We start from the raw sequence: 26,357 nt of genomic DNA on the forward strand, positions 1-26,357 counted from the left end.
TGACTTTGAGCTTTGAGTTTATTTTAGATGTCTTGGGATTGACAGGGTGGCATTGGAAATATCTTTTTCATGGAAAATTTAAATGTAGTTATATGGCTAATATTATATAGGATTTCCTTAATGAAGAACCTTCATACATCTTATATTATTTAATGCTCACAACAAAGCTGATGGGTATTATTTTTAATGGCAGCTTTATTGAGGTATAATTCACATACCATACAATTCACTTATTGAAAGCGTTCAATTCAGTGGTGTCTTGGTCAGCTTGGGATGCTATAACAAAATACCATAGACTAGACTAGGTGCCTTAAATAGCAGACATTTATTTCTCGTAGTACTAGAGGCTGGAAAGCCCAAGATCAAGGTGTTGGGAGATTTGGTTCTTGGTAAGGGCTCTCTTCCCTCCTTGCAGATGGCAGCCTTCTCACTGTATCTTCACATAACAGAAAGAATATGGGCTCTTGTCTCTCCTGTTTTTTCTTTTATAACAACAGCAACCTAACATGAGGGCCCCACTCTCATGGTCTTGTCTAAACCTAATTTAATTACCTCTCCAAAGCCCCACTTTCAAATACCATCCCCTTGTGGGTTAGGGCTTCAATATATGAACTTGGTTGGGAGGAGGATGCAGATATTCAGGCCATAACAAGTGGTTCCAGTATATTCATGGTTTCATTACCACAATCAATTTTAGAACATTGTCATCACCCTTTCAAAAAAATCCCACACCCTGTAATAGTCACTTTGACACTCCCTTCCATCCCCAGCCTTCAGCCCTGGACAACCATTAATCTACTTTCTAACTCTATATATTTGCCTTTTCTGAACATCTAATATAAGTGGAACCATTTAATACATGGTCTTTTGTGACTGGCTTCTTTCGCTTATTAATAGTATATTCTTTCAATGCTAGTCCATATTGTAGCGTGTATTAATACTTTAGTCTTTATTAATGCTGAATAATACTCCATTGTACGGATATGCCCCATTTTGTTTATTCATCAGATGATGGAAACTTGAGTTGTCTCAACTCTGTAGCTACTATTACCCTCACTTGATAATGGGAAAACAATCTCAAAGGACTCAAGAGATCTGTTAAAGAGCTCAAGCGATCTATCCTCAAATGATATATCTACATAGTCAGTCAGTGGTGGGGCTACAGGCATTAAATCTAGTGCACATTTTTCAATTGAAGAATACCTCTTTTTATATTCTTCACTTTCTCCTTGCATCCTCTTAAAATTAAGGACACCCCAACATCTATGTTTAGAAATATTGCTATTAACTTGATTCTTTCGATGCTAAGTAATTTTCTTTAATCCCCCTGCTAAGCTCTTGGCATCACGAGTGTAATGAGATTTCCACACACTGAAAACTCCAACACAGAAATTCTCTAAGAACACATACTTCAGAATCCCACTCATCATCATCATGCTAACCTATTAACTTTTGATAGTTTGGTAGTTGATGATAGTGAACAAATTTCTGGCTGACAAATTAGTCACAATTAGAAAGCAGGGAAGAGTATAACGTCTTGAAATCTCTCCTGGTTCCAAATTTGCCAGGACTTAGAGAGAGCTCTGTTTCCTTGTTCAATATGTTAAATGCGGAAAAGAATTTGTTTCTTTCCCTTATTTTTTTTTTTTTGAGACAGAGTCTCACTCTGTTGCCTGGGCTAGAGTGCTGTGGTGTCAGCCTAGCTCACAACAACCTCAAACTCCTGGGCTTAAGCAATATCCTGTCTCAGCATCCCAAGTAGCTGGGACTACAGGTGTGTACCACCACACCCAGCTAATTTTTTCTACTTTTAGTAGAGACGGGGTCTCACTCTTGTTCAGGCTGGTCTCCAACTCAAACTATCCTCTCTCCTTGGCCTCTGAGAGTGCTGGGATTACAGGTGTGAGCCACCAACCCCAGCCGAATTATTAAAATTGAGTCTGGACAAAAACCTCTCATGTAGGAAGAAACACCAATTAATTTAAATAATTGGGGCTTACTGATCATCATGCACTGCCAAATAATTATTAATGTTCAGATGAATTGGCCAAAACACTCTATATTCAGCAATATTACTTGAAACTTAATGTTTTATATTATCTGGTTATAGAGTGAATAGGCAAAGCCAGATAGATAGTTCTACATTTGGAAGGGATTTTCATGCTTCTTATTTTATAGTTGGGGAAATGGAGTTCTAAGGGGTTAAAGTTTTCTTTAAAGTCACAAAGTGAAGTTCAGTCTTCTCATGCTTCACCTGACTAGCAACTGGCCTTAAGACTTAGCAGGTGCCTCTGGTAGGACACATTCTTGACATCCTTCTTCAAATCTCTTTTGATTTGCCCAAATTTCTGAGGATGTTATAATTATTTGCTGTGTGAACTTGGCTGACTGTGAGCTTGACTATGGCCTGCTTCCTGATGTATTGCCAGTGTCTGGCACAAATCTAGGCACTCAATGGAGGCTCTATAACTATTTGTTGAATGAATTAAGGATGACTTTCTTTGACACTCTAACCAATCAATGTTCTTTTATGCTTTTCTGTCTCATGGTCCATGCTAGAGGTTTTCTAACTATATTTTTAGCTATAGGACAGTTTCCTCCCCAGTAACATCTTGCAGAAAACCCCATTACATAAGGCAGAAAATAGAAGAGCTAGCTTGGTTGAAGCAGAATTCAGGAAGCCAGAAGCCCCACCTTTTGGTGCCCCTTGGAGGCGGGGAGGGGGCATGTCAGAGATGTGCCAAAGCTGGGAAGATCACAGCTGAAAATCCCCCATTTTAGACTCTTAAAGAGAACCACAATTGATATCCTAAATAGGAATCACTATTGCATATTCATCAATCAGTGTCCTGTTTGAGAGAAGTAATCATCAGTTAGCTAATATAAGACCCTTCATCTTGTTCATCCAATTCTCTCAACAATCACGTAATAAGCAGCGGGCTCTCTTTTAACAAAACAGTGAGCAAGACAGACCAAATATTTTCCTTCATGAAGGTTCCATTCTGCTAAGGAAAGCAGACAAAAAAAATTATATTGTATGTTTGATCGCAACAAGTGCTATGGAGAAAAAACGTGAAAGAGGTACCTGTGTGTGTGTGTGTGTGTGTGTGTGTGTGTGTGTGTATGTGTGGTGGGGGTGTTCAGTTTTTAAATGGGGTCCTAGTGGAAGGTCTCAATGAGAAAGTACATTTGCATATAGCCCCAAAGGAGATGAGGGAATGAGCCATAGGCTATCTACAACAAATTAAAAGAGAGTTTCTGTCTTTAATTTCCTTTACATGAGATTCCTTAGATTATGGGGAGAGACTGAAGAATTTTGATCAAGGAAATGATTAAGTTGGATTCCCTTAGTTCAGATCTCATAAATAGGCAATAGATAGGAAAGCACTTTCATTATGAATAATCTAAAAATAGCTGACCTGTTATCATGGTATGCAATTTTGTTTGGCCAATTAGGTTGACTGCCATATATGCTGATTTGAGATGCAAATGAATCGCTTTTCCATCTCTCTCTTTATGTATGTGTGGAAGGGAAGAGTTAAGAACCTCCTTTTCTAAAAGGTCTTTAAAGATAGGCTACAGTCTCATCTGGGGTAGTTTAGGAGAGGCCTTGCCTGTGGGCAGATAAATCTCTCAAGTCTCATTACTGCCCAAAGAGTCTTTGCAAAAATAGACTGAGCCTCTCTAGGTGATCTCAAATTTTGTCTATTAACCAGGAGAAAGTTCTTCAGCACTGTCAGATTTTCAGTTTTCTCTGCGTCAGATGCAGAGAAAATACTGGGGCATCCCAGACTTGAGAGGGTGCAAGAGCACTGTTCTCCATCATTTAGACCGCAAGCAGCATCATTAGGGCGATGCTGGAAGGAACGAGTCCTGAGAGGTTGCTGTGTGATTCCTGTGACCACATTTGCTACAGACCCTATTTTCTAAAACGCCTCGCTAGTTCTTTCAAGGGAGGTTGTTATCTGCTTCTCTAAACAACTTGCTTTGTAGCCAAGTCACTTGTGGAGAGGACGAGTTATGAGGTTTCTGAACCAGGCTGGTGATGGGAGTAACAGAATGGAGACCAAGGGCCTTTAAGTGCTGTTTGCACATTAGGTTTTGTTTGGAGCCCAATCCTGGCCCCATGGAGTATAGTATTTATGTTTTATTTAATGAGTGCCTGACACTGAAAAATGACTGCGATATAGCTTTTTAGTGGGAGGCTAGGGAGGGCGAGTCAGAATCGTAGTGCAGAGGGGAGCTGAAGTGGAGGAGATGTAACCTGCCCTCTCATTACCAAGTTTACATTCCCCCATTGTTTTTACTTGTTTCAATGCCACGTCCCACGGCTCTTCTAAGGACCAGCCCTTGATAGGTATGTGGTAACTTCTTGGTTACTATTGTGGGGTTATTGGTGGTCGTCTTGGTGGGGGGCATCCTAACAAATGATGCATCATAAAAATGACCCTATGCCTATACACATGTACCACACTTCATGCAAGAGGTGAATTGCTTTCATTCACTAAGATATCCCAGATAATATCATTATTAAAAGAACCCAATTATTTGTAGAGTTTCTTTTTAATTAAGCTCTTTTGTAAAATTGGACTTTGATAGTGGAAATTGCATGAAAACAAAAAGCAGTGGTAGGATGCTTTGACAGATGTCACTGGAGCTCAGCTTAGGAATGTACAAGAAACCTAGATTTAGGTACTAGAGCCATCAAGGTTTGAATCTTGCATTAACCACTTGCAAGCTCTCCGACTGTGGATAAGTCACTTAACTTCTGAGTCTTCAATTGATTCATGTGCAGAAATGGAAGTAATGATTCTTCCCACACTGGACTGTTGTGATATAAAGTCTCTGGCACATGATAGAAACTCAACAATTGTTATTTCATCCCATTATTTTGCCCATCTTGAAGCATTAGCACATCAATTTAGGCTGAACTGAAAGGGTCATCTTGGTTTATTAGAATCATTGGCCACTTATGGTAAAAAAACCATCCCTCACACCATTTTAGTGTTTTCTTTGGGCTTTGGTGACTCAGCCTCACATCTGAAGGCACTTGTGATGATTTCTGCCTCTGTCCCCTGCAGTGGCCTCAAGGACTTCCCCTACATGGGCCCTGCTCATGTCTCGGTGCCTTAGAAGTGATGCCACTTGGTAGCTCATCACGGTTACTAATATGTGAACTTGTTGAATTGGATTCCGGGTTTCCCCTGAGTGCCCAAATCCAACATTTTATGCTGAATCAGTTTCCTCATATTTTGGAAAAAGCTTCAGGTGACCAATAGATTTTATAGAAGCTGGCAAATAGGAGAAAAGAAAACCTTTTCCAAGGTTTATGTGTTCACTATATTTATTTTCCCATAGACCAAATAAAAATGCTATTATTTCTATGGCATTGGAGTTGACTACCTCTAAGGAACTTCAACAAATGGCAGACACTTGTAATAAAACATAAGAAGTTGGCTCAGATATTACAAAACAACATGGTATTTGTCCTTCTGACACCCTTTGAGGCTGGGTGGAATGATGCTGCTTAGTCCCTTCTTGTAGGGGAGATGTACCCATCTACTGTTATATCCCTAGAAGGTTTCCTTATATAAAGGATGAGTTGCCTGTGGAAAAATAGTTATGCACTCAAGGTGTTGTAGGTTCTGTGTGTTCTCAAAGTATTCTTGCTCTCTTGTGGAAAATCTAAGGGAAGGCAGTGGGTATCGGCATTTGCCAAGTAGTGGTATTAATGATCTCCCTAGGAACCACCTTGGCTATTAGCATAAAGTTTGTGGCTCTCTATGGAACATAGCTGTATGCTAAACATCTGAGAACACACTGTGCTTGTGTTTCTTTATCAGGGCGAATGGGAGCAGAGTGCTTTCATTATTTTTCAGGAGCTACAGTGATCTGGTAGGTGGAGTCTCCACTGCTTGCTTTCATGCTTCCTAGTGTGGTTTCTACATTGATCTGTGTAACTAGCTTGCTGTATTTCTCAGTATTTGTGTAAAGAGCTATAGAGAAGGAGCAATTCGTCCTGCTCCAATAATCCTGTAACTTCATTTTGTGAGCAGTGACTGACTGCTGAACTTGAACTTGTATCCCCAAATTAGCATCATCCTTTCAGAAAGTTACCTGGCTGGGAAGGTCGAACACTGACTCCAGTGATACCATTAACACTGTTGCATGATTGTTCAAACCGTTTTTGGGACTCCCCCTTGGAAACTGCCTTCGGAGGCAAAACACTAGCCACAAAGGAAATAGTTTGCTGATATCAGAGTCTTCAAAATCTAGGAACAGCAGCTTTGCTCTCTCTGAAAATCAACACTGTTTAAATATGTAAGCTGTAATTGGCTTTAAAAAATCAGCCTCATTACTTTATGGTCACAGCCAGGAAGGATGGAAAAGAATAATTATAATAACATCCTAAGCACAGCTACAGAGGACAGCTTGTGCTAAGAAGGACAAATCTGAGTCTCAGCTTTTCCTTGATCATCAACAACGTGTTCTTTTCTAGTCATTATGTCACTCCTTGGTACTTGTTTCTTATCCTCCTTGATTTTTTTTTCCTAAATTTTTTCTGTTAAGGCTTTCTTTCATGATCCCTAAACTGGCAGTCTCATTTGTTCAAGGGAAGCTTTTATAGTCCCAGTTCCAGGCAAAGTCTTTGGTGGTTCAAAACTCTCTGTTGTTCTTGCCTTTTTAGCCAAGACCATCTTTTCCTCTTGCTCCCTAAGCCATGTTTAATATTCCTACCAATGGAAAATGCCAACCACGTTTGCCTTCCTGGGATACTCACCTGGCTTGTCCCGACTGTTCTGCAGGGTCGTATTTGAAATCTGAACTCATAGTAAGAAAGGATGTACATAACAAGGCTCAGATTTCTTTTAGTAGACTTGTACACGTCACACGTGTGTATCCTCTTTTCTGGGTTCTTGTCTTTTTACTATACGTCCCAACAGTCAAGTTCCTACTAATTACTAAGGCTATATAAAAGTCTCCTCTTCAGAGGGAAAATATTTTTATAGAGCAGCATTTAGGAGTTTGGTAGCATGCAGAATTTGGACGAAAAAGGAAACTCAAACGTCGGGAAGACTGATAAGTGACCCAGTCAACCCGAGTCCCTGGGCACCACACTTTACTTTTTGCTTCAATAAAGTCTGCTTCAAAGCAATCTCAATCCTTCATCAAAGAGATTTCCAGAGCACTCCCAATGGGTTAACATAAATCTTACTGTTCTCACTCTTTTTTTTTTTCCTTCCAAGTTGCCTTTCAAAAAAAATAAAATCAGTCCTTGTGTCTCTATTTCTTTAAATCTTTTATCCTCAGGCTGCTACCACTGGCTGTATGGATTACATATCAGCAGTTAAGAATATTCCACAAAGTCCTGGCTTGTTCTCACCCTGCAGTGCTTACAGTCACCGATGGCGATGAAAGGAATTTGAAAGGCACAGCCAGGCAGTCCTGAACCGGCTCAGCACATTGCCTCTCTGCGGCTTATCGCGCTGCGGATGTTCTTTTGACCAGCCATCAATCATGTTTGAAAGTTTCCCGTGATTCCTGAGATATGAACCCCTTTGATAGAAGTTAACAATACAGCACATGCAGCACGGGCTAAGGAAAATACTTTTGAATTCGAGTTAAAGAAATGCTTTGTTCCAGCTCAGATTTTTCTACTTTCTTAGGGTCGTGTTTCTTTTGGGCAGCTTCAGGGGCCCCCCGTCAGGTAAGCCAAGTTTGAGCACCCACTGGTGCTTAAGTGGCCGCCATAACCAGAGAAGAAAGGGGCCTGGAGGGAGATTGAGTGGAATAAAGAGGAACGGAGGAAGAGATGGAGCAGAGAGAGGAGGGGGGTGAGAAAACGAGATGAGCACATCGCATTGAAGACAGAAGCAACTGGGAAGGAGCCAAGTCCTAAAGGAGCCATGGGTGCTAATGAAGCTCATAGTGTCGAATAAGAGGGGCATCTAGAAACAGGAAATCCTCCATTACCAGAGATCTGTGTGTTTTACAATTAACAAATGGTAAAGGAGGCATTTTGGAATGTTCTTGGGAGCTGGAAGTTCACTCATTACTTGTACACCACCATGTGTGATTTTCCTTTTTAAACTTAGGCTTTGCTTTAAAATTTTTGAATTTTTATGCCTGGCTCAGGGTACCAGGGCAGATAACTTTGCTCTGCTGCTGGGAGTTGAGCTTTGAGCTCTGGGGGCTAATATTTAAACATTGATGAAGCCCGAGGAACCCCCATAGCAATCAGGTAGACTTCATTTTCGGTTGCTTCTAGCTGAAAGAGAAGAGGGGAGCTGTTGGCAAAATTATGGGGCCCTGGATCCCCATATCATCATGCATTATTTTGAGTGTACAGGGCATTGATTGCTCAGTGCTATGGGAAAGCTGTTCATCAACTGAACAACATAACAAACAAGTGCCACCCACATCCCTGTGTTGAGGGCTGAAGATTAGAATTAAAATGTCACCCTTTCTTTTGTCTTATGCTGTAATTTGGAGGAGCTTTCCTGGAGTGTTGATTTGCTCCTTCTATCATGGGGTTAGAATAATTCCATTAAAAGCCTTTTGCTTACTCAAGTAAAATACCCTACCAAGTGAGTGGCATTTGGCAAACTCACTCCCTTTTCTTGATTATTCTGGTCTATTGATCTGTGTCTCTGGAGAAATTCTGGAAACTTCCATGAAGTCTTTTGGACTTTAAAATATTATCTCCCCAGTGATTAACTCAAATCAGAGACTAATACGATGAATTCCTTCCTTCATTGGCAGTCCCAGTTCTTCCCTCATGCCCATCAATCCTCCAGCTCTCAGAGAACCTAGAAATAAAGAGGTATATTCATCACTAGTGGGTAGCAAGGCAATGGAATAATTCAGATTGGCCAGCCAGAAATAAATGCCTTCATGGAAAAAGTAGAAGGCACACAGTTGGTTGTAGGAAATTGGAAAGAAAGAATTTTACATGGAAATTGTGGAAGGATAAACCTCATTCTGTTAGAAATCACAAAATTATATTCGTCCCATCTCTGGTAAACTCTGCGAGGCTTGGATCCAAATAATCTGCCAATGGGAATGAGGAAAAAAAATGGAAGTATCTTTTTTTGTATTTTACTTTGGAAACATCGCAGTTGGCTTTTGAATTCCTGGAGCATAATGCCAGCAAGATTTTCCAGTGAGTCTACTTTCTCCAGGAGAGAAGATAGCAGAAGAGTGAATGATGGGCTACTTCTAATTTATAATGATGGCTTCATCTCTCTCAGATATTGCCTTAGTTCTTGGATGATCAGTTCTTCTCTCCTGAATCCTGATTGCTTTTTAAAGATGAAAAAGCTCACAGAGGCTATATAGTCCATTTCTAGTCATTACAAGTTTGCAACTTATATACCACTTTTCATACTGGTTTAAAATTGCTTGGCTAATGAAAGTTCTAGTTTGTTTTAAATTTGCTTTTAATTTTTTTCTTTGCTCTATGGCTCAAATAACAAGCAAACACTGATACACAAAGCTGGTTAGTTCATATCTCTTTTTTAGTTTTGTTTGAACATAACTAGCAGCTTGCTTTAATAGAAGAAATCAAATAGCCAATGTGAGAAATGGTACTAATGTATATGTGTTATATAACAAGAAACAAATGGTGCTTAGATGTTTTATAACAATGAGATGAATCATCCCTTTGTGCTTGCTCTTGGATTAGGCACTTAAAAAAAAACTATACTGTAGTTTTCAAGTATTTTGAAGCTCTGACCACTTTCATTCATACTTACATAAAAAACTTGGAATGGTTTCCAAAAGAAATGGTGATGCTTTATGCTTCTATTTTTAGAAAGACAATTTGGTTTTAAGCAAAAAGCAAGGATAAAATCCATGTATTAATCATCTCCACTGTCTTTGTCCCAAATTTAAGATAATTGCCCTTCTCTCTGCATTAGTATCTTTTTAAACCCATGCTTATTTCTTTTAGACAAGGAAGGTTGAAAATAGGGATAAAAAACAGAATATATAAGAGCAGGATACAGGCACAAGATACATGACTCTTTGGGTGCACATACCATGTCTTTTTCCCCCTCAACATTTATTCCATCCTCAGACTGTTTTGCTTTGCCAAATGCTTAGAATATAGCTTGATAATCATTTGAGTTTGTTAATGGGAGAATGAGAAGATGTGGTTTGTGGGTAGGTCTAGACCAACAGTTCCTGATGTGTGTTTCTATGTAACTCTAGTCTATGTGTATATATATGTTGCATAAAAATATTATGAGTGGGAGAAAATAGATTGAGAAATATTACAGATTATATTTGCTTTAGGAGAGGGCAAAATGAACGTTAGTATATGAAAGACTCTGAAAAAGTTCTGTAGGAAATTAACCTGAAAAACTTGATTAACCCAGGTATCCTCAAATCTGTTTGACCTTGGAACTATTTTTTCTCTTTTCTTAAAACATTTTTCCTCTTAATGTCCCATAGAACCAGTGCTCTAATTAATTCCCTGGATTAAGATGGATTTGATTAAGAGAGAAAATCTTGTCTTCCTTGAGCATTAAATTCAAGTTGTATTTATTAAACATGTACAATGTTTTCAGGTATCACAGACAGTCCCACTAGTAAGAAAAAGGGGACAACGAGAAATAAAAGCCTTCATTTCCTATTAGGTCAGAAAAAAAAAAAAACAGTTGAAATAAAAACCTTGGTGAAATATTTCTTAGGGAGGAACCAGGTACCACTTAAACATATAAATATCTATATGGGAAGCAATGGTTAGGTCTGTCTAACGTGTTCAATATTATAAAGTAACAGGCTTAATATAATCTTACAGACAGAAACTATGCACTCTCCTGAAATGAATAACAATTTAGTATGGGAAAGCCATATGGATTGATGATTTGATGTGTCTTTGATTTTTTTTATGTTTGTCTTAAGAGTGGGCTGAAAAAAACCAAACAAGCTGCTAAATATTTTCTCTGTTTTTAAGGCTTGTGAAAGACTTTACCATGAGGAGGCTGATGCACAGTCTTCCAGGCAAGCTTCCTTGTGACTCGTTTTGTTCTGAGTATCATTAGAGCCCTTGTTTGAGACAAACGGGCTCCATCATTTCTTCACCATCCAGAGCTGTGCGAGGAAGACGGCACTGATGGGAGTGAAGCTTCCACATGGCAGTCACCTTCCCTTTATTTCTGCTCTCCCTTCTTTTTGGGTAATGAATCGGGGTGTCGTTAGCTGCCTGCCTTGTGTTCATCACTGTCAGTCCTGGCAGGGTAACAGATAACGGCAGAGATTCAAGGCCACCCAGGGAATGAAGCCTGACAGGACCTCATTTATCACTCCCCTTTTAGGGGGTCTCTGTGGTAGAGCCAGCATCAGCGCTGTAATCGAAGCTCACCGGGTCGCACAGGGGCCAGGCAGGACTGCTCTGCCAAAAAGCAACTTGAGCTGTCAAATCTGCTTTGTAAATGAAGTGTTTTCCTAGAGACAGTGTGTTTATAATTGTCATCCTGTATGTAGTCCCTCAGTATCCAAGATCTGCTCTCCATGTGGTCCCTCTCATTTCTCTCAGACAAATGAAACTTACGTCATATAGAGAAAAAGCATGCCAGAAAATAGATTTCTTTGACCTTGGGCATACCTACATGGACTCTACGTCTGAGGTTTATCTTTTTACCCGAAAGGATTGAAGTTTCGTCTACATGAGCAGCTCCATTATCAAGGTTAGGTAGGAAGGGCTGCCTCTTCTCTCGTGCCTTTCCCTGGGTGAGTCCATTCCCATAGCTAACCTCCCCCAATAGATGTCAGTGACTTCCAAGACTACCTTAGCAGCCAGTTCAGTTTTCCAGTCTGCACTTCAGGAACAGTATGTTTAAATCTCTACTTGGCTATTCCACAAGCATTTCAAGTTCATTATATCCCAGATAGGATCTATCATCTTTATTCCAAACCTGCTTCTCACCTGTATTCTCAATCTCAAGAAATGCACCACCTTCCAGCAAGAAAAGGAGAAGCATTCTAGATGCCTTGCTAATCCTTACCCACCTCTAAAAATCCAATCAAAACCAAATTCTGTTGGAAGCAACTCCTAAATTTCTCTAATAATCACCCATCTCCTCTATCTTCTCATTTCACATGAATTTCTTCAATAGCCTCCTTAATACTCTCCCTGCTTCTCCACCTCCATATTGCACTGAGTTTTCCAACATAAAGGACTGATCAAGGCACTTTACTATTCAACATTCATCAATGACTCCTCATTGCCTATTGGATAGGCACCAAATCCCTTTCTGTGGCATTCAGGATCTTCATGATGTCTATCTGGCCATTTTCATCTGGACGTTCATCACCTTGAACTTTACAATCTAACAATACTGAGTTACCTGCATGCACATCCTAGAATATGCCAGTCCCTTTAACATCTCTATCTTTTTACATGCTGTTTTCTCTTCCAGTACATGCCCACTTAGCAAATCCTATTCATCACTGAAGTGACAGAGCAGGGACTATGTCATCTGTGGAAACTTCTTCCCTGTCATTTACTTTTTGTTATAAGAATATTTTTCATGCCTGCCTTTCCACTATACTACAAACAGCCTCTATCGAATGCCTCCAATTGTTTAGCGCTGTATTAGCTTCTTTACATATTTCTATTTAACCCTCAAATCAGCCTACATGGTAGATACTATTAGATCAATTATACCGATGATGAAACTGATACTCAGAGTGATTAAATAGTTTCCACGAAGTCACACAACTAGTAAATGGTGGGAATGGGTTTCAATGCCAAATATATGCCACTCCAAGCTACTGTCTTTCTGTTGTTTTAAACCATATCTGTCCATGTTTTGAGAACAAGCACTGCAGGTTTTTGTTTCAGTTTTCCTAGTGCTGAACTGTGTGTGGCACATGGTAGTCGACTTTCAACAACGGGTTACCGAATGAATGAAACTGGTAAAACATTCCATCTTTTTGTGTCTACAAGGTACATTATACACATAATCTCTATTTTTCACAACAAGCCCAAATCCTAGGCATTGATTTTCTCATTTTTATAGGTGTGAGTCTGAAGCCCCAGCAGCTGCCTGCGCTCAGGTTGCACGTGGGGCAGGATCAGGGCCTCCTCACTCTCTAGCCCTTGCTTTTCTCAGCTGGCTGTCAATGAATGAATTCTCTAATGGCAATGACAGAACAACATCAAGGCAGCAATACAGAGAGATTAAGAGCATGAGGTTCAAGTCCAAATTTGTTACTGTGCCCTTCAAGGCTTTCTGTGGTTTCATTATATTCTTTCTGTCCCGCTTTTTCTAACACAACTTTGTGACCCTCCTTCCCCCTTCTCTTAAGTCAGGCTGGCCTCAGTCACATTTCCCCTTACATATTATGCCTGCCGCTCTCTGATTTTGCTCACACCCTTTCCACTGCCTGAAGTCCCCTCCTCCTCTGCTGCTGCTCGCAGCCGAGCCCATACATCTCTCAAGGACAAGCTCAAGTTCCATCTCCTCTATGAACTGTTCCCTACAGCTCCATCCTGCCTGCCCTGACCAAACATAATGTTGTCTGTGCCTTATATTTTGGTCTTGGTTACATAATTTTATTGCATTGCTCTATACTATCTTGCATCCTGTAATTACTTCAGCATCCAAGTTTTATTCCCAGGAATATTGCAAACTCCTTGACAAGAGGGACGATGCTATATATTTCTTTTATATTTCACACAGTGCATAGTACAATTCCAGGCGGGCATTCAATAAATATTTATTGAATTAAATTGAATATGGCACAGACTACATTTAAGCCTTCACAAGATTCCTTTTCATAAATTATATGGGCCTAGACAAGAGGATTATTGGAGGGAACCACTTGAATATATTTGGTCTGGGAAAGTACACATAAGATTGCAGGGCTATAATACAGCTTCTTGGACAAAGAGAAATGGCTAAACAGGGATTTGGAGCCAAGGGTGGTAAGAGGAAGACCCCATTAGATCAGGGAGAGGTGAAATTAGGAGCTGCAGCAAGAGCAGGGAAAGAGAACTTGTAAACCAGAGATATGCCTTTCTGGCAAACAGTTTGTAAAGAAGTACTGTTTTCTAACAGTTATTAACAAAAGTTAAATAATTTGACAATGTGTTCTTATGTAGTTAGGATATTTGCTGAATAGATATCTTGCTAGCTCAGCAAAATAAGGCTGCTGTCAATAATTTCTGCACAGTAGAAGGCAGTGTTTTCAGAGTTTTATTTATAGAAAACATTTTTATGTCTTTTTTCTGCTCTCCTCTCCCAGTTCTGTCTTCTTCTCTCTCTCCCCTTCCTTTTCTCTCTCTCTCTCTCTCTCACACACACACATAAACATAGCCACACACATATACATTCTCTCTCTCAATTGGATAGTCTTCTCTGAATGTTTGAGATGATAATATTCCCTCTTAGGTGACTAGGTTCTTGAAATATTTTGTGATTTTTTTTTCTCCCATCTTGGATTTACATGTTTGGGTCTATAAAGGAAGCTCCCTTGTAGAACTTGATCCTGCATTTATCATCCAAAAGCAAAATGACGTTATATCAAACCATCCATGGCAGTTAGTGTATCTCTGGGGAATATTTCAATATTTTAATTTTTTAATATCTAAGCATATTTTTTCCCCTCATTCCTATAATTGGAGCCTCTTCATTACTGCCAGGAACACATTCCCAAACAGTTATAAGAAGATAGAAACCTAATATTCCAGAAGCACAGATTGGGATTAAATGACAACTCAGGGGACTACTTTGTCCCTTTCCTTGCTTTCCAGTAGGAAATAAATTACAAAAACATTTCCATTCATTTCATTGCACCTGAAAACCCTTAAAAATCTCTAGGGAAAAACATGCCACTCTCTCACTAGGAAATAGTTTTGGTGTCCCATAAATGCTATCACATATCAAGAAAATGTTCTCCATGAGAAAATGTTTTTCTTTATCCTCTCTTTTCTCTCCCTTCTCCTTTTCCTCATTCCGGGGGCTTGATTGTGAAGCAGTGATTTATTTCCAAGTGAAAGCTCTCTATGGCCACTAAGGAAATACTTTTATGCGATGGGACAGGCTCTGCCATCTGGCTGGCCATCTCAGACCCACATACCTGCATCTCCCAGCTGAGAGTGACCATGTGACACAATTCTGGCCAATGGGTATAAATAGAAGACGCTGGGTGACTCTTTCGTAAAAAGTTTCTTAAGAGAGGATAGATTTTGCTCACCTGCCCTTTTGGCATTTTGCTCAGTCCCCTTCTTTCTCCCTGGGATGTTGAGGTGGGGTGTAGGGAAGCCATAGCCACCTGACAACCATAAGGTTGGATATGCGGAGAAAAAGGCCTACATACCAAGGATGGTGGACTCCAAAAGACAGAAGAGGAGGGGTGTTGATGGCTTCGTTGAGGCACTGTGTCAGGCAACCACTTTCTACTCTTAGTTGTGAGGCAGACAAATCCCATAATTGTTTAATTATTGTTTGTTGGGTTTTCTATTAAGAACAGCCAAGCACACTCCTAACTGATTTTAATCATCTTCTACTCATTGTTGGTTGCTGTCATTGAAAATTTCATTTATATAGCCCACTAGAAAAACAGCAAGTGGTAAAAAATGATTTTCATCTCCATGTCATTTAGAAACTATACATAATAGTAGATATCATTGTATGTCTTTCCTTCCCTGTTAAAATTATTTTATTCTCCAGGTAGACTGTATATGGGTGTGATTGCATGGTCGAAGATGATGCTGACAGGAATATTGTTCTTGTTCACCTATAACCTGTGCCATCACTGTGGCTCACAGCTGGTCCTAATCTTTGCTACAAGCTGTAGATCTCACTACCACCTGCAATGACACTAAGGTACGCATACCACCTAGATTGATTTCCATATCCTGCCTGTTTATGTCTATTTATTTTCATCTTTTAAAATTTAGGCATTTCTTTTTCTAATCTTCTTTATTAGCAACAATTCTACATGCTAAGGGAGACATCCTATACTAACTGGGCTGGGTGATTTCCTATGGGTTGTCTGCAAGAAACCCACTTCATCTATAAAGACACACAGATTGAAAATAAAAGGATGGAAAGAGATATTCCATGCAAATGGAACTACAAACAACAACAACAAAAAGGAGTAGCTATACTTCTATCAGATAAAATAGATTACAAGACAAAAACTGTAAAAAGAGACAAAGAAGGTCATTATATAATGATAAAGGGGACAATTTAGCAAGAAGATATAACAATTTTAAATATAATATATATGTACCTAATACTGGAGGACCCATATATATAAGCAAATATTATCAGAGCTAAAGAGAGAGACAGACTCCAATACAGTAAATGTTGGAGACCTCAGCATTCCACTTTCAGCATTGGACAGACCGTCCAGACAGGAAATCAACAAAGAAACATTGGACTTAATCTGCACTATAGACCAAATGGACCTAATTGATATTTACAGAATGTGTCATTCAACATCTACAGACTACATACTCTTCTCCTCAACTCATGGATCATTCTTGAGGATAGACCATCTATTAGGCCACAAAACACGTCTTAAAAAATTCAAAAAAATTGAAACCGTACCAAGTATTTTCTCTGATCATAATCAAAACTAGAAATCAATACCAAGAAGAACATTGGAAAATATACACACACACAGAAATTAAATAATATACTACTGAATGAGCAGTGGGTCAATCAAGAGATTAAGAAGGAAACTGAAAAGTTTCTCAAAACAAATGAAAATGAAACCACAACATATCAAAATCTATGGGATAAAACAAAAGCAGTGAGAACTAAGAGGAAAATTTATAGCAATAAATGCCTACATTAAAAAAGTAGAAAAACTTCAAATAAACAACCTAACAATGTATCTCAAAGAACCAGAAAAACAAGAGCAAACCAAATCCATAATTAGTAGAAGAAAAGAAACCATGAGATCAGAACAGAAATAAAGGAAATTGAAACAAAAAAGTACAAAAGATCAACAAAACAAAAAGTTGGTTTTTTTGAAAAGTTAAACAAAATTGACATAACTTTAGCCAGACTAACTATGAAAATAAGAGAGAAGACCCAAATAAATAAAATCAGAGATGAAAAAGGAGACATTATAACTGATACTGCAGAAATCCAAAGGATCTACTAGAGACTACTATGAGCAACCATGTGCCAATAAATTGGAAAACCTAGAAGAAATGGATAAATTCCTAGACACAACCAACCAAGATTTAAAAAGGAAGAAATTCAAAACCTGAAAAAACCAATAATAAGTGACAACATGAAAACAGTAATAAAAGTTTCCCATAAAAGAAAAGCCCGGGACCTGATGGTTTCACTGCTAAATTGTACCAAGCAGTCAAAGAAGAACTAATACCAATGTTACTTAAACTATTCCAAAAAATTGAGGAGCAGAGAATAATCCCAAGATCATTCTATGAGGCCTGTATTACTCTGATACAATACCAGATAGAGACACACTGAAAAGGGAAAACTATAGGCCAATATCTCTGATGAACATAGATGCAAAAATCCTTAACAAAATACTAGAACACTTAATTCAACAGCACATTAAAAAGTTTATTCATCATGATCAAGTGGTATTCATCCCAGGAATGCAAGTATGGTTCAACACATGCAAATAAATCTATGTGACAGATCATATCAACAGAATAAATAATGAAAACCACATGATTATTTCAATTGATGCTGAAAAAGCATTTGATAAAATTCGACATCCCTTCATGATAAAAACTCTCAAAAAACTGGGTATAGAAGGAACTTACCTCAACATGATAAAAGCCATATATGACAGATCCACAGCTAGTATCATACTGAATGGGGAAAAACTGAAGGTCTTTCCAGTAAGATCTGGAATAGGACAAAGATGCCCACTTTTATCACTGTGATTCGACATAACACTGGAAATTCTAGTTAGAGCAATCAGAAAAGGAAATAAAGGACATCCAAATTATAAAGTCAAATTATACTTGTTTACAGACAACATGATCTTATATCTAGAGAAACCTAAAGACTCTACCAAAAAAAAAAGAGATTAGAATTGATAAACAAATTCAGTAAAGTTGCAGGATACAAAATCAACATTTACAAATTAGTAGCATTTCTATATGCCAATAATAATCAATATAAAAAAGAAACCAGTGAAGTAATTCCATTTATAATATCAATGAATGAAATAAAATACCTAGCAATAAACTTAACCAAAGAAATGAAACATCTCTATAGTGAAAACTATAAAACACTGAAGAAAGAGAGAAGACACACTAAAAAAGGAAAGACATTCCATGCTCATGAATTGGAAGAATCAATATTCTTAAAATGTTCAGACTACCCAAAGAATCTACAGATTCAATGCAATTCCCATCAAAATACCAATGACATACTTCACAGATAGAAAAAAAATCCTCAAATTTATATGGAATCAAAAAAGATCCAGAATAGCCAAAGCCATTCTGGGTAAAAAGAACAAAACTAGAGGAATCACATTACCTGACTTTAAATTATACTACAGAGCTGTAGTACCCCAAACAGCATGGTACTGGCATAAAAAATGACACATAGACCAATGGAGTAGAAGAGAGAAACCAGAAATAAATTCACAGATCTACAGTGAACTTACCTTTGACAAAGTTGTCAAGAACATACAGTGGGGAAAGGACAGTTTCTTCAATGAATGATGCTAGGAAAACTGGATGTCCATATGCAGAAGAATGAAACTAGACCCTTATCTCTTGCCATATACAAAAATCACATAAAATTGATAAAAGACTTAAATCTGAGACCTGAAACTACTAAAAGAAAACATTGGGGAAATGCTTCAGGATATTGGTACTGGTCTGGGCAATGACTTCTTGAGTAATACCCTCAAAACAGAGGCAACCAAAACAAAATTGGACAAATGGGATCATAAAAAACTAAAAAACTTCTGCACACCAGAGAACACAATCAACAAAGTGAAGAGACAACCCATAGAATGGGAAAAAATATTTGCAAACTACCAATCTGACAAAAGATTAATAATTAGAATATATAAGGAACTCCAACAACTCAATAGGAAAAAATCAGATAATCCAATCTAAAAATGGGCAAAGGATCTGAATAGATACTTCTCAAAAGAAGACATATAAGAGGCCAACAGATATATGAAAAAATACTCAACATCATCAGTTATCAGAGAAATGCAAATGAAAACTACAATGAGATATCTTTTCACACCACTTAAAATGTCTTTTATCAAAAAGATAGGCAATAATGAATGCTAGCAAGGATGTGGAGAAAGGGCAATCCTTGTACTATTGGTGGGAATGTAAATTAGTGCAATCACTATGGAAAAGAATATGGAAATTCCTTAAAATACCAAAAATAGAACTGCCATATGATCTAGCAATCCCAGTGCTGGGTATATATCCAAAGGAGGGGAATTCAGTATATTGAAAAGATATCTATACTCCCCTGTTTATTGCAGCACTATTGACAATAGCTAACATATGGAATCAACCTAAGTTTCCATCAGTGGATGAATGGATAAAGAAACTATGGTACATATACAAAATGGAATATTATATAGCCACAAAAAGAATAAAATCGTGACATTTGCAACAACATGGATGGAACTGGAAAATGTCATGTTAAATGAAATAAGCCAAGCACAGAAAGACAAATCTCTCATGTTCTCGCCCATATGTGGGAGTTAAATATTAAAAAAAAATTGATCTTATGGAGACAGAGAGTAAATGATGGTTACTCCAGGCTGGGAAAGGTAGCAGAGAGGGGGGGATAAAGTGGAGATGGTTAATAGGTGCAAAAATATAGTTTAGACAAAATGACCAAATTTGACAGTACAGCAAAGTGACAATAATCAACAATAAGTTGGGGTATACTTTAATATAACTAATAGAGTAGAACTGGAATGTTCCTGACACATGGAAATGATAAATGCCTGAAGTGATGGCTACCCTAATTACCTGGATTTGATTAATTCACACTGCATGCCTATATCAAAACGTCACACAAACTCTATAACGATATACAACTATTATGTACCCATAATAATTACAAAAAAACCCTGTTAAACATTTCTATGTTTCAGACAGATCTGCCTTAAAAATTATTGGTTAACTCTCCCACTTAGACACTAGACTTCTACTATGCCGGAGGTGCACTTTCTCTCCTTTGCTCCTCTCCATCTAGAATATGCTTTTCTTTCTATTTCTGAGGCAGGGTCATCCGGATATTCCTTTGCATTATCTTAGATGATTCAAGTCAATCCTGTGGCTTCAAGTATATAACCAAATGTGTCCACTTAGGTGTGTCCCTAAACAAAGACAATTTTCTCCTTGGGAAAAATTCTGCTAGAAATCCAATATTTTTTTCTTTTACTATGAGTGGAGATCATAAATCATGAAAACTATAAAAGGCTCCTGTTACATGTGTTTGGGTATTGAGATTGTGGGTGATTATTTAATTTTGTTAGGACTTTTTTATCTTCAAAATTTTCTGTAATGATTATGTATTACTTTGGAACTAGAGAAAGTAAATAAAACATATTAATCAAAACAAATACAGATAAAAGGAACATTATTAAAATTGGTCAATATATCTATAGGTACTTCTTTATATTTTGAAATGTTAATGTGTCCTTTATGTTTAGAATCTAAGTTCCTAAAAGAAGCTAATTTTTAAGTAAGTTCTTTATAAGGACCTAATGCAGTGTGGCTCTCTGATAAATGTGAAATGATGCCTCCTTGATTCACTTCCTTAGCTGACCTACTGGCACTGATCCAACACATTAAACCGTTTTATGGGGAAACTTGATGGGTACAAGTTATTGCCCCATTATCAGTGTAGGACACAATAAAATACCCTTCAGTTAGGCCCTTGGGAATAAAACCTGGAAAGCAAGAATAACTTGAAGGAGAAGGAACTAACGTGATCAAAATGGACACCAAAAGTACTGCAAATACACAAATATTAGGGAAAGATGTGATGAGATACAGCTATGATGATGACTATGGAACATTGGCCTTTTTGGCCAATTTTTTTCCCCCTACTTCCTCACTTCTGCTATCATTTTGCTAGATCAACAATTCAGTTTGGCCCAGCTGCTCGTGTTATAAAGCTTTAAATAAGGATATAGAAATAACTGAGACAAATGATGGAGTTATCCTTTACCATAATATATTTTCACAATGCCTAACAGTCCTCCATTTAATCCAGAGATTGGCAGGTCAGGGAACAAGTTTGTAATTTGCAGATGAGATGTAATAAAAATGTTATAATTCATGGGTGAGACACCCAGACTACATTTTGTATTATGAGTTTAACTTGACTTATAACTCTTTCTAGAATTTAAACTGTCATAACCGACCATATGCGTTGACTTTTATAGTGATTTAATGAGTTGTTTGGTGAAAATAAATGTTGACAAAGTTACAAAATTTTCTGACTCTTCTTCTTTTTTGTGTGTGGTTGTTCTCCCTTTGGATACTAGAGCTGGCTGTCTTACAGTAGCCTAAGAGTTTCTTTTTCCCCATAATCCACAACCAGGATCTTGATCCTTGGATAAATTTTGCTCATTTTTCATGCTTGGTCTTGGTGGATGGATCATGACAAAAAGAGCCTAACAAAACATATTGATTAACCCCTGGTGACAGCAAGATAATGGTATAAATTTTGGAAATATGGGACCCAAAAGCTATTATATACCAAGTGCTAGCTGATTCCTCAGAAAAGTGCTTCATCTTCAGGATGTGGTTTGGCTTCATCTTAATTTTGCTGAGGGGCCATTTTGCAGCAATTCAGATAGCTGGTCATGATGCCGGATTTGAAGGGTGAATGATTATCTTGTAAGGACAAGCTTAATCCTATAGAAGCTCATAGGAGAAGCTCAGCTATAGTGATAGATGACATTAATACTGAAATAAATGAAATAATGCCAAGTTGTAGTTGTAGTAGCATAGCAAAGAATCTTGTCAAATGAGCTGTAATTTGAGCAGGCACACATTTTATACTCATTAAGAAAAGCAAGGAACAACTAATTGGCTTATTATGCGCTCTCTAATTGGTTCAGCTAACTCTCGGTTATGGCATAAGGGAATAAATGGGGGAATCCTGTTTTGGGATTTGGCTGGGCCAGAGAGACCTCATGAAATTTCCCTACATGATAAAAATGATTAGATGCACCACCATTTAGCAAACATAATAAGGAAATAACCCATAATCTATAAAGAGCTGCCTAACCATTCTGGCTGTGTGGTCAATGAGCCGGCATGAGCGTAAACCACCCTGGGAGAGTGATCTGATGTGTGGGAGGGAATGACCTCCTTTTAGGGCACCTAAGAGCTTGCAGAGTGATTTGCTCTCTTGTCCTCCAAGAAGCCATTTACCTCACAGGGGTGACATTTTTCTCACCCATGAGTTTCACCTGAGCTGCTGTTGTTATCTGCATATGTAAAGGGATGTGAAAATGTGAGGGAGTTATCTAGGTTGTATGAAACCCTAAAACACTTTTTCTTCAATTGCCTGCATGTTTCAGTCAAATGGTTTTTGATAATTTCAAGATGGTTTTTGATAATTTCTTTAATTTGCATTTCACTTTGGATATGTGGCCTAGACTATGTCACAGGAGGCAAAAGTATTAAAGTTGTCGAATGAAATGTTTTGCAAAGTGTTTTAGAGAGGACCCATAAAGCTATGTTAAAAAAAATTTGCTTGGGATATGTAGCCCAATGATAATTGATGCATTTTATCCTTTAGCATTTATTATTTAAGCTCAGGTTTTAATATTTAAATCCATAAACATAGCTTATTATCTGAATGCTAAAATAATGAAGTTAGATGCTTTTAACATCAGAACTTGACGACTTTTTACCACCACCACTGCTAATACCTTGTTCAAGATACCATCATCACACCTGGATTATTTCACCACTCTCTAAACTGGTCTCCCATTTCCACCTTGTATCTGGCTGCTATGCTTCTATTTTCCATACAGTGACCAGAGTTATCCTGCTACAACACAAATTAATTTTGCCATTTTCCTACTAAAAACTCTTTGATGACTTTCCATCTCACTCAGAACAGTCTATGGTTCTCACCATGGCTGAGGGCCCTGCAAGATTGGCCCCCAGCAACCTCTCTGTCCTCTTTTTGAGTCCTCGTCACTCTCTAACCACACTGGCTTCCTGGTTATTCCCTGACCACATGAAGACCTCTCTGGAGTGCTGCTGCCCCATTATCTGTGTGGCCCAATAGATCAGTTCTTTCAGAATCTCTGCTCAAATCTCCCCTGATCAGAGAATCCTTGTGTGGCCACTCTACAAAATCGATGGTGTGCTCAATACCATCTATACCTTTTCCTTTCCCTAAGTCTTCTTCATAGAAGTTATTACCTGATATTTCCCACATTTATCTTTTGATTTGTTTATTGCCAGGTTATTCCAGCCCGTAAGTGTACGTATGAGGTCAGAGACTTGGTATTTTTGTTTATTTGTCATGGCAGATAGAATTTTCTAAAATGGCCACAACAAGATCTCCCATTGTCATGTTAGAATGTGACATTGATACTGTTCCCGTTGAGAGGTGAGGGGTCTATGCTTCTTTTGCCTCTTTTCTTTGAATTTTGGATGGTCTGTGGCTATTGGCAGAAGAGATGCTATGTGATTTCCAAGGCTAAATAATAAAAGGCAATATAACTTCCTTCTGGTCCTCTTGGGACACACTCAGTCTTGGAACTCAGCCACCTTGCTGTGAGAAACCCAGGCTACACAAAGAGGCTATGTTTAATTGCCCTGGGGGAGGTCCTAGTCAACAGCCAGCATCAATTATCAAACACATGATTGAGGAAGACTTTGCAATGACTCCAGGCTCCTGTTACCATCTGGCTGCAACTGTATCAAAGACCTCAAGAGGCAACCACTTAGGTAAGCCTAGGCAATCAAACCCAAGAACTATGAGGCACAATAATAAAATGGTTGTTATTTTTGAAGCCACTAAAATTTGAGATACTCGTTTGGCAGCAATGAATATCCAGAACACTGCTATGTTCCCTAGAGCCTAGAATAGTGCCTGAAACATACTTCTTCAATAAATACTTTCTGAATAGACAAATGGTACAGAACTTCGGAGGTAAAAATATACTGGTTTCTTGATGGAAACATCTTTCAGTCTTTCCTAATTTAATGGCAACTCTTGATTAATTTATTTACATATTTTTATAGCCCCTTATATATTAAAAAGTTTCAAGTTGGCATTTCCCTTTGAATTTTTAAATACATATATAAGTAAACAGTAGACTCACGAGATCTGAGTAAAGGAAGCTAAACTTAAGGTGAAGCTTAAACATCTTTGTTTCTATTTTTGTTCATTTGCTATACAAAAAGATCTTCAACAGAGTGAATGTTATCAAGTCTATAAAAAGGCTTTGCTGTGAAAGAGGTTGAGGTCCCGGTACTACCTGTTGATTGTCTTTATCCTTGCTTTATTTCTTCCAAATTGTAACTGCTAATCAATCATGACTCACACAGAGAATAGTAAAGTTTTAGCCTCGCCTAGTTTACATTTTATATTATTACTATAGCAGCATTTCAGGCAAAAGCAAAAAGCAAAGCAAAAAGCAAGATCAGTTTTTAAAGTCACCGTAACTCTCATGAAATAAAATTATTTTAAAATGGGTTCTTTTGTGGGTAGTTCAAGCCATTCACATTTATTGAAGAATTGATAAGTGGGGCATATTTCTGTTCATCCTGTAGAGTTGAACTTTGTTGCTTTGTTTTCTATCTTGAGCCATTGTGATATCTACAATGACCTTTAGATTTTAGATAATTTTATACTACTGAGTGTCTATTGTGCTGACCTGTGTATAACACTGTTCTGAGTACTTCCTGGAGGGCAGGTCTTGTCTTGATGGAGAAAATATTCACATGCTACGCATCTGATAAAGGGCTGATAACTAGAATCTATATAGAACTCAGAGAAATCAACAAGAAAAAATCAAACAATACCATCAAAAAGTGGACAAAAGACATGAACAGAAACTTTTCAAAAGAAGACAGACTAATGGCCAACAAACATATGAAAAAATGTTCAACATCTCTAATCATTAGGGAAATGCAAATCAAAACCACGAAGAGGTATCACTTAACTCATGGCTTTTATCAAAAAGTCCCCAAACAACAAATGTTGGTGTGGATATGGAGAGACAGGGACACTCATACACTGCTGGTGGGACTGCAAACTAGTTCAACCTCTATGGAAAGTGATATGGAGATACCTCAAAGAACTAAAAATAAAACTACCATTTGATCCAGCATTCCCATTACTGGGCATCTACCCAAAGGAAAAAAAAGACTTCTATAAAAAAGACACTTGCATTCAAATGTTTTTAGCAGCACAATTCACAATTGCAAAGTTGTGGAAACAACCCAACTGGCCATAATTACATGAGTGGATTAATAAAATGTGGCATATGTATACCATGGAGTTCCACTCAGCCACAAAAAAAACAATGGTGATCTAGCACCTCTCGTATTATCCTGGACAGAGCTGGAGCCCATTCTACTAAGTGAAGTATCACAAGAATGGAAAACACAAGCACCACATGTTCACTATCAAATTGGTACTAATTGATGGACACTTACGTGTACATATGGTAGTAACATTCACTGGGTGTCAGCTTGTGGGAGAGGAGAGTGGGGTGTGTGTATTCACACCTAATGGGTGCAGTGTGCACTGTCTGGGGGATGGGCACACTTGTAGCTCTGACTTGGGTGGGGCAAAGGCAATATATCTAACCTAAACATTTGTACCCCAGCAATATTCTGATATTTAAAAAAATAATAAATAAAAAAATAAAATGAGTTCTCTCCTTGCTAAGAAAGTCCTGTTACACTCAGAGCTATACTGTTTTCCTCTTCACTACCTAGTGTCAAAGCAATGGGGTGTTTCTAGGGTACAACCCTTATAAATGTCACTTGTGTCCAATCTTAAAAGTCAACCAACCTGTTGCAGTTTACTTGGCTTTAGACACAAAAGAGTCAATCTTCCATCTTGGGACAGTTTCCAAGAGGTCTGGGAATGGCGTTTCTTTCTTCTTTGATTTAGACTGGCTTGTCTTTTGGCAGGGCTCTGGACCATGAGAGGCAGCTTTGCTGTTACCATCTGGCTGTTCAAGCATATAACTTAAGTCTTGCGGAGATATTAGGGAGAAGGCCAGGTCTGGCTGCCGTTCTTTTTCTTTGAAAACATGCAAGAGCAACATAAGAAATGGCCGCTTCATTTAAGGTATCATCCCATTGCTCATCTGTGCCGGATCCAAAAGCAAACCTGAGCATTAAAGGGTACCTCAGGATTGGGGAA

This window comes from Microcebus murinus, chromosome 15, assembly GCF_040939455.1.
Source record: "Microcebus murinus isolate Inina chromosome 15, M.murinus_Inina_mat1.0, whole genome shotgun sequence".
NCBI classification, from domain to species: domain Eukaryota; kingdom Metazoa; phylum Chordata; class Mammalia; order Primates; family Cheirogaleidae; genus Microcebus; species Microcebus murinus.